At 37.8% G+C, this 8,369-nt stretch overlaps 1 non-coding gene across 1 annotated transcript; it reads right to left on the bottom strand.

Moving 5' to 3' along the window:
• Nucleotides 1-7,949: 7,949 nt before the first annotated feature.
• On the bottom strand, nt 7,950-8,056 carry LOC131252206 (small nucleolar RNA R71). Its single transcript, XR_009174238.1, has one exon. It is a non-coding gene; the product is annotated as a small nucleolar RNA R71 (small nucleolar RNA).
• Nucleotides 8,057-8,369: the final 313 nt, after the last annotated feature.

The following is an 8,369-nucleotide window of genomic DNA, read 5'->3' on the forward strand; positions in this document are numbered from 1 at the left end:
CGCCAGCTCGGGTAGGGTTAGGGTTTGGGTAGATAAAGGGTAAAGGTAAATTATTTTTTTTTGACTTTATAGTACCCGATTCCGGATAGGATCCGATCGGATCGAGTTGCTACATGACCCGAACTCGACTCAGTCGGGCTTTGGATCTGAGTGGGTCTACTCAATTCGACTCGACCCTGGCTTTCGGTTTGGGTCGAGTCGAATTGGACGAGTTGAGTCGGATCCTACCCACCTCTATTGATACAGTCTATAAAATCTAGGTCCAGTCCTACATAGGGCAAGACACAACTGGCCCTCAGGCACATATGGTTTAAAGAAATGCATTCTAAATATGAAAAAATTGCCTTTTGAAGTGTGAAGTGTAAATTAGTCGTAACTTTGAATCAGGTATTATCAGAGGATGCACAACCAATGAATCTTTACTATCATAGGTCATTCGGAGTCAACCGACTGTGTAATGAGTTACATCAGCCCGTTTCACAATAAAATGCTTCATTTCAATTCAAAATCACAATTTTACAAAAATAAAAAATTTACTATTTTTAATAAGGGACATATCTCCTTAGTTTTAAAGTTTTAGCATACATGGTCTTCTTAAAAATTGATTCTAATTATACTAGTAATCGTTTTTAATCATGCCAGGAATCATCCGGCATTATTAAATTAGTACTTTCTATTATTAGTAAAATTTACTATTTCGGATAAATTCTAATAGTCGAATTAGGATTATTAATTAGGAATTTTCTTTTTCTTTATTTGTAATGTAATCGGTAAGGCTATTAACGAGCCGAGGCTAGGGCAGTTCTTCGCCCAATTTTTGAATAGCCCTTCAAAATTTTGATTTTTCAATCCTGAGCCTACCCATTGACACTGCTAGTAATAGGAAAGTTTAAGCGTTATTGAATAATAAAAATTTTAATTTCTCCTTTTATCTCATGGATTCAAAATAATCTTATACATTCAAGGTTTTGCACACTTGAAGTAGACATGATTTTCCTCCTAACACCCTTCCTTGCGTCAAATTCAATGATGACCTCTAATGTGAGAGGCCAACACACTTGTCTAGAGGCATGGGGATGACAAATGCGTTAGAGATCCAAGCCATTCATTAGTAGTTCACATTTTAAACATGGCATATATCAAAATTTAGGACAATATACACATGTAAATTCAATTTATTTGGCTTGTTGGCTTTTATTCTAACTATTTACTTTCCTTGTATAATTTTGACTAATTAATTAATGAACTAATGTTATTTTTATTCAATTGCATGTTCAATTCTACCTATCTTATGAATGACCCAAATTCCTTACAGATGCCATTTATATTTTTGACTTGTAGCTCTCCGTGGTCACGGTGCTAAACATGCATATCATCATGTCACAAAAAGCTGGATGGTCCCACTAAGCCCATGAGGCTAGTAGGCTTAGTTTTTATGTGAACTCGCACATACTTAGGACCAATGGTTGGGACTGGAACATATTTTTAGGCTCACTAAATAAATTGTCATTCCAGCTTTGGTTTGACAACTTCTGTTGAAGCTTAGGGGAAGAGAAAACTGAGCTCGTTTATGGATGTTATGGGTCAGGCTAGGCATGTGTCTAGTCTTATAAGGTCAAACTAGCCCAAAATGTGGGTCCTAGATACAAATAAGGTTGGGCGTCAAGCGATGAGGTGGCGGTGCTGCATAATGTTGGAGTGGTGAATGGCATTTCCCATCTCTCTCTCTCTCTCTCTCTCTCTCTCTCTCTCTCTCTCTCTCTCTCCTTACATAGTGAAGCCTAATTGTATTAGGTTTCTATCATATGGTCTCTTTTATGGTTTATATAAGGAGGATCATAGGTAGAGAGATGTATTCCATTCAATTATTTTTTGAAAAATTTTCTGGTGGAAAGTTCTTGTATAGAAAAAGAATGAAAAAAAGAAGTTTTGTACTTTTGGTATTTCTCGTTTTAGTGAAGAGGAGAGCTATGCATTTCTACCTGTTGACATAAGTATATTGCCAAGCCACATAAATTTCTACTCCTCTTGTCTCTTGTTTTCGATTTAGCCCCTTGGCGTTTTTGTTTAACCATTTTCTTTTATGGTTTTTTCATTATTTTGCATCGGTTGTGTGTGGCCATTTTTTTCCTGCAACATAACATGTTTCCATGATTCCCTTTTCTTTTTAATACATTTTAAGCTTAGTTTACTTGGGCTTTATATACATGAGTCTCTCTGTTGGTGCACTGTCTAAAAAAAGGAACGCATGCAAAAAAAGAGGGTTATTTATTGGGGATTAATCTTTTGTAAGAGATTCACTATACGGTGAAGACTGAGAGAGAGATGTAAGCCATGTGCTCTTAATTTCTCTTGTTTTAGAGAAATAGAAAGTTCATTGTTACTACATATAGATATAAGTATATTGTCAAACCATGTAAATTCATGTGCATCTTATTTTTTATCTTTTTATTTGGCTTTTAATTTTGATTTAGCTCTTTTCTTTTGTAATTTATTTTGCTTGCACAACTTTGTACGAGCATTTTTCAACAACAATTGGTATAAGAGTCAAAGCTTGAGAAGCTTTCCAGCATAAGATTGATAACAACATTTATGATGCAATTGTTTTAGATGACTGTATTGAATTGTATATTACTTTAAGATGCATAAACTAACTTTTGGTAGTGTAAACTAGTCTTTTGCATATAATGCATTTCCTATTTTGGGAGATGACTTCCCTCTCTCTCTCTCTCTCTCTCTCTCTCTCTCTAATACATTTGAAGCATAGTTTTCTTATGCTTTCTACACATGGGTCTCTCTCTATGGGTGTGTTATCCATGAAAGGGGAATGCATGTAGAGAGAGAGAGAGAGGGTCATTTTCTTGGAGAAATTCTTCTACAGTGAAGAGCGGGAGAAAAAAGTAGGCCATGCACTCTTGATTTTTATTGTTCCAGTGAAAAAGAAAGCTACACATTTTTATCCTGTGGATGTAGATGTATTCTTGAACTATATAAATCTATATGTCTCTTGCCTACTATTTCTCTCCCGCACTTGGATTTTGTTCTTTCATAGGTTTGCTTTATCTACATCAATTGTATGCATATGTTTTTCTGCAATATGTAGTAACATTAATTTATCATGCTCATTCTCATGTCTATTAATTGATCAATCTATATGAAAATAGATAATTTATATGAAAATGGCCCATCTTAAGCCTTTTCAATCGCTGGTTAGCTTATAAATTAATGTTAAAAGTTGATATAGATGGAATTTCAGGAGTGTGGTACTCCTCCAACTTGCGATTGTGATAACCTATTATTGTTTCACTTAAAAGCCAACATAGCCCAGGGCGTGCCCATCCAGATGGCAAAAGATTTTCTCAAGAGGAGAAATGTTAGGCCATTCTTTGCATGCACAAATGGGATCCATTGTTCGGCCATTCAACCCTTAATATGATGGACACTCGATACCATTAAATTGTACCAAATTGAAGATCCCAACAATCAAATCTTTGTAGAAAAAAAGGAGAAAAAGTGCAATGATCCTTTACGCTTTAATGACTTAAAAGATGAAACCCTCTCTTTAATGCAGTACAATTAATATTTGCGTTGGTTTTATTGATTGTTTTTGAAAAACTGAGAGAGAGAAAGAGAGAGAGAGAGAGAGAGAGAGAGAGAGAGAGAGAGAGTGTGTGTGTGTGTGTCATTTTGTATTTTGAAAAGTTTCTTGTGGAAATAGTCCCCTATCGAACAGAAATGAGGTTTTTTCTCATTTATATTAAAGTTCATATAGATTGCATTTGTTAGCTCTTAGATACGGTATGAAAAATACAACACACGCACCCACCACATTGTGTCATGCGTGCCGGTGCTCGAACTTATCTACATGAGTGATATGTATTCTCTCTCTCTCTCTATGTGGAAAACAAAAAAGCTTTGCTAGTCTTTTTAATTACAATTAATCTTTCAATTATTAATTTTGTTTTCATGTAATATTGAGTATCAAACCACTGTGGAGTAGTTTCAGAATAATGTGTGAATTGTCTTTAGGGGATCGACCTTATTCCTTACCTCCGCTATTTTTTTCTTTCCATCATTATTATTATTTTATTGAAGAAATCAAGTGCACATGTTTTAATTTCTTTCTTCTTTTGAATCTTAATTATTATTCTGCTTTGGATTACACTTATTGTATTATATTCTTGGTACATGAACAACACTATGAAATACCACAGGTAATGTATTTGTTTTATCCCCATTATCCATCTATTTTACCTGTTCATTTTAAGGCATAAGCTCAAAATTGAAGCATATCCGTGCTCAAGTGAGCCATACCACATGAAACACTAAAGATAATGACTTCCACAAACCTTCCTAGGGCCCATTGTTGAGGGTCAAATATTACATATTAGACCCCAGTTATTACTTGGATCTACAAGCATAATTCCGTTTAATGGCTGATTTAATCATGTTTGTGATGCAGGGCGTATCTACGAGTCTGGATGGGAAAAAGGTACTAAAAGCATGGATTTAGCGGTCTGAAATCACCAAGGCAAGCGACGGACTCCAGGAGACCAAGATCAACGGATGTGCATGCCAGGGATTTAAGAAAATCAAGAAATTGGAGCTTAAGTGGCCCAAAAGACGTCCAAAATGCAAGATCACAGGGTTCTCGCCATCCGATCAGCTCAAAACTTTATACATGGCCTGAGGGTCATAAATTAACCGTACACATAAATTTTCATCAATTGGATCGTTATGGAAGGGGCCCAACGGACATATCAGCCCATAAAACCATTGATTTTGGGCCCGCCTGCTATCCAGATGTGCTTGAAAATTGGTCTCAACGCGTTAAATGAGCTGACAATACGGATGGACGGAGCGGATTTTTCACGAACATCTCCGTAGGACGGATGTGCATCACGTGTGCACGGTACACAAGTGCACCAGCCGTGCACTGTATTCCTCAAAGTCGGTCAGCGCACGCTGACCGACGTCTCCCTCTCCAACTCGAAGTCGTTCCTGCGGAAGGAACAGAGGTCGCGGGTGAGTCTTGTGGGCCACCACCGTGATGCAATGGACCGATCCGGACCATCCATCAGAAGCCCTTGCCCCCTATCATCCTCGCCTAGGTGGCAATATTTTAAGAAATAAATAGAATGGGATCCTAGCCGTTCAAACGTCGGAAGGATGGCAGCGCCAAAAGTCCTGTGGACCACACCAAAACCAATATAAAACAGTCTATCCCTAACTGGTTTTTCGAGGCACATCCAGTGGACGGCGTGGATTTTCCAAAACGAAAGCCATGTGGGCCCCACCATCAGCCAGCGTAAGTATGTAACGCACTCTGTTTCGCAACTGACGCCGTCCGATTTTCACGGCGAGTTGTGCGCTCGTGGGGGTAATCGGACGGCTGATCTGAACCGTTCATCATGAAGATGGGCCAAAAATCTCCCAGAGGACGCTGTCCTTTTGAAAAGAAGGCAAAGAAGAGGAAGAATACCGATGCGAAATTTCGGACTGCGTGAGGTATCTCGCAGCAGAGGGACGCGTTCCAGGCTGCGGAAGGACTGTCCCCACAACCTATTTCGGGTAAGACTCTACAACAGCTCTCGGAGGACAGCTCTATAAGGAAGGGTTGCGGTTTTGGCTTGGGGGAGGAGGAGCGTGTGAAAGAAAGACGGGAGAGAAAGAGGGCTGGGCTTTTCGTGAGGGGCAGGGACGTGAGTAACGAGGAAAGGCTGCACGTCAGGGAGAGTGAAAGGATCAAACGGAGGTCTTTTGGAAGGCTGGACGTGGAAGGGAGAGCTGAAGCTCGGTTATGGGTTGCTACTGCACGTCAGGAAGAGAAGATGGAACGTGGAGGCTGAAAAGACAATAAGTTCTTTCTTTTTCTCTTCTTCTCTTTTTCGTTTTCTTTTTCTTTCTATTTGTTTTGGATTTAGGCTAATCATGGTCGGCTAAACCTCTTAGCTAGGGCTAAGAGGTGAAGCCTGTAGCGAGATGGGAGACACTATTTCATGCATTTAATTTGAATTTATGAACTAAACTTGGTTTTAAGTTGATTATTAAAAGAATATTTTCTCAGTCTTTAATGGTTTGTTGTGACTGAAATTACAATGGGTTTGCAATGGCTTTGAATATCTCTTTTTCTCTTTTGATGTTTATGATGTCAGGAGGCCCTGTTGTTCACCATCGTCTCCTGGGCATGGTTGGATGATAGTACCCTTCCTAACTTTCATGTACTTTTGATTGGTTGGTAATTAGTTTAATCCTGTTATTTGCTTTGTCTCCTGGGCATAGTTAGATGATGGAATCCATTCTAATTCATATACTTTTCATCTCTTGAAAACCAGATCAAGTAGGTTCAGTTTGATTTTCATAAATCTTAATGCAGGCATAAGATCTCCCTGATCCCTACAAGTGGATCCTCTGAATCCCTAGTTTCCTTCCTCTAAATTTCTTAAAGTTTTAGACAATTATTCCACAATTATTTCTTAAATTTTATTTGGTTTAGATCACATCTTAGTCTAGTTCTAGTTCTACTTGGTTTCAGATAACGTACTAGTATCAGTCCCTGTGGATTCGACCTCGGTCTTACCGAGTTTATTACTACATCACAACCCTATACTTGGGGAGTGAACAAGTTTTTGGCGCCGTTGCCGGGGACTGACGGTTACGATTCTCTGAAATTAATTGGTTTTAGGATTAGTTTAAGATTAGGATTTTACTAACCTTAGTTTTTTTTATTTATTTTTATTTGAGTTCAAAACTAACTTGTTTCCTATTTTATAGGATCTTGACATAAGTTTCTCAATTGGTAATTCCTTCCTAATCTCTCTACTTTTTCCTATTTTTAGAATTAGGGTTTAAATTTTAGAAATTTTCTAAATTCTAGTATCCTTCCTTCTGTAGGAAATAGTTTATTTTTAGAAATTAGGTTATTTCTTTCCCTTTTTAGAAATTAACTTTCTATTTTTATTTTAGTAACTTTCTATTTTTAACTCTTTTTAAATCTAATTTGTTTCCTAATTTATTTTTAGAATTTTTGTTTAGAAACTAACCTTCCTATTTTGTAGGCCTTTAAAATAGAAATTTCTAATTCGGTAAGCTCCTTCTCTACTTTCTATTTTTCAGTTCTCTTTTAGTAATTTACTTTCTAGTTTAGGACTTTCCTAATTTATTTTAGAAGTTTCCACTTTCTTTTAGAAATTAGTTTACTACTACCTTTATTTTAAAGGATTGTTCCTCTTCTTTTAGAATCTAACTTATATTGTTTTTATTTTGCAGGTCCTTAACTTAGGGGCTTCAATTTGGTAATTTCTTTCCAACTCTCCCTCTCTTTCTTTTTAGATTTTCTTTTCCTTTCTTAGGATTAGACTTTGAATTTGATTGAGGGCTGCGAGTGTTTCATGCCCAAGTGGGCCCGTGACAACACTCGACGTCTCTTGACTGAAGGAGGATTGGTTGAGGGGTTGACTATCCATCGCAGGACTAGACACCACTCGAAATCCCCTGAGTTAAGTGAAGTTATGGCTGAAGACCAACCTCCTCTACTTCCACCCAGGGTGGAGGATACCCAAGATGAGAATGAGGTGCAACAGGCACCCCCGCCTTGTACTTTACGAGATTATCTACAACCGGCGGGAGTGAGTATGCCCTCATGCATGATTTTTCCTGAAAACACAGGACAAATGGACATCAAGCCAGGAGTTATCCAACTCCTTCCCAAATTCTATGGACTTGAATCTGAAAGTCCATATTTACATTTGAAAGAGTTCGATGAGATAATAGCTACATTATGTTTTCCTAATGTATCTGAGGATACAATTAGGCTGAAACTCTTTCCTTTTTCCTTAAAAGAAAAAGCTAAGATGTGGTTACATTCACTGCGTCCTAGATCCATTGGCACATGGAACGACATGCAGAGGGAATTCATAAAAAAATTCTTCCCACATCATAAAACGATTACCCTCAGAAAAGCAATCATGAACTTTACCCAAAAGGAAGATGAAACATTCTTCCAATGTTGGGAAAGGTTCAAAGATTTGGTCAGTTCATGCCCACAACACGGATTTGAAACGTGGCGCATTACAAATTTTTTCTATGATGGACTGACATCTTCCATGCGCCAAATGGTCGAGACAATGTGTAATGGAGAGTTCATTAATAAAGATGTTGACAAGGTATGGGATTACCTCGATAGTTTGGCTGAAAAAATACAATCTTGGGACTATTACCCAAAGTCGAACACCACGTCTAAGCCGACTCAATTAAAGGAGAAAGGTGGATTATATCTCTTGAAAGAAGAGGATGATCTCAAGTGTAAAGTGACTACGCTCATAAGGAAAGTTGAGGCCATGGAAGGAAAGAAGGATAAGGTCAATGAA

The sequence above is a fragment of the Magnolia sinica genome, chromosome 7, assembly GCF_029962835.1.
Source record: "Magnolia sinica isolate HGM2019 chromosome 7, MsV1, whole genome shotgun sequence".
Taxonomy (NCBI): domain Eukaryota; kingdom Viridiplantae; phylum Streptophyta; class Magnoliopsida; order Magnoliales; family Magnoliaceae; genus Magnolia; species Magnolia sinica.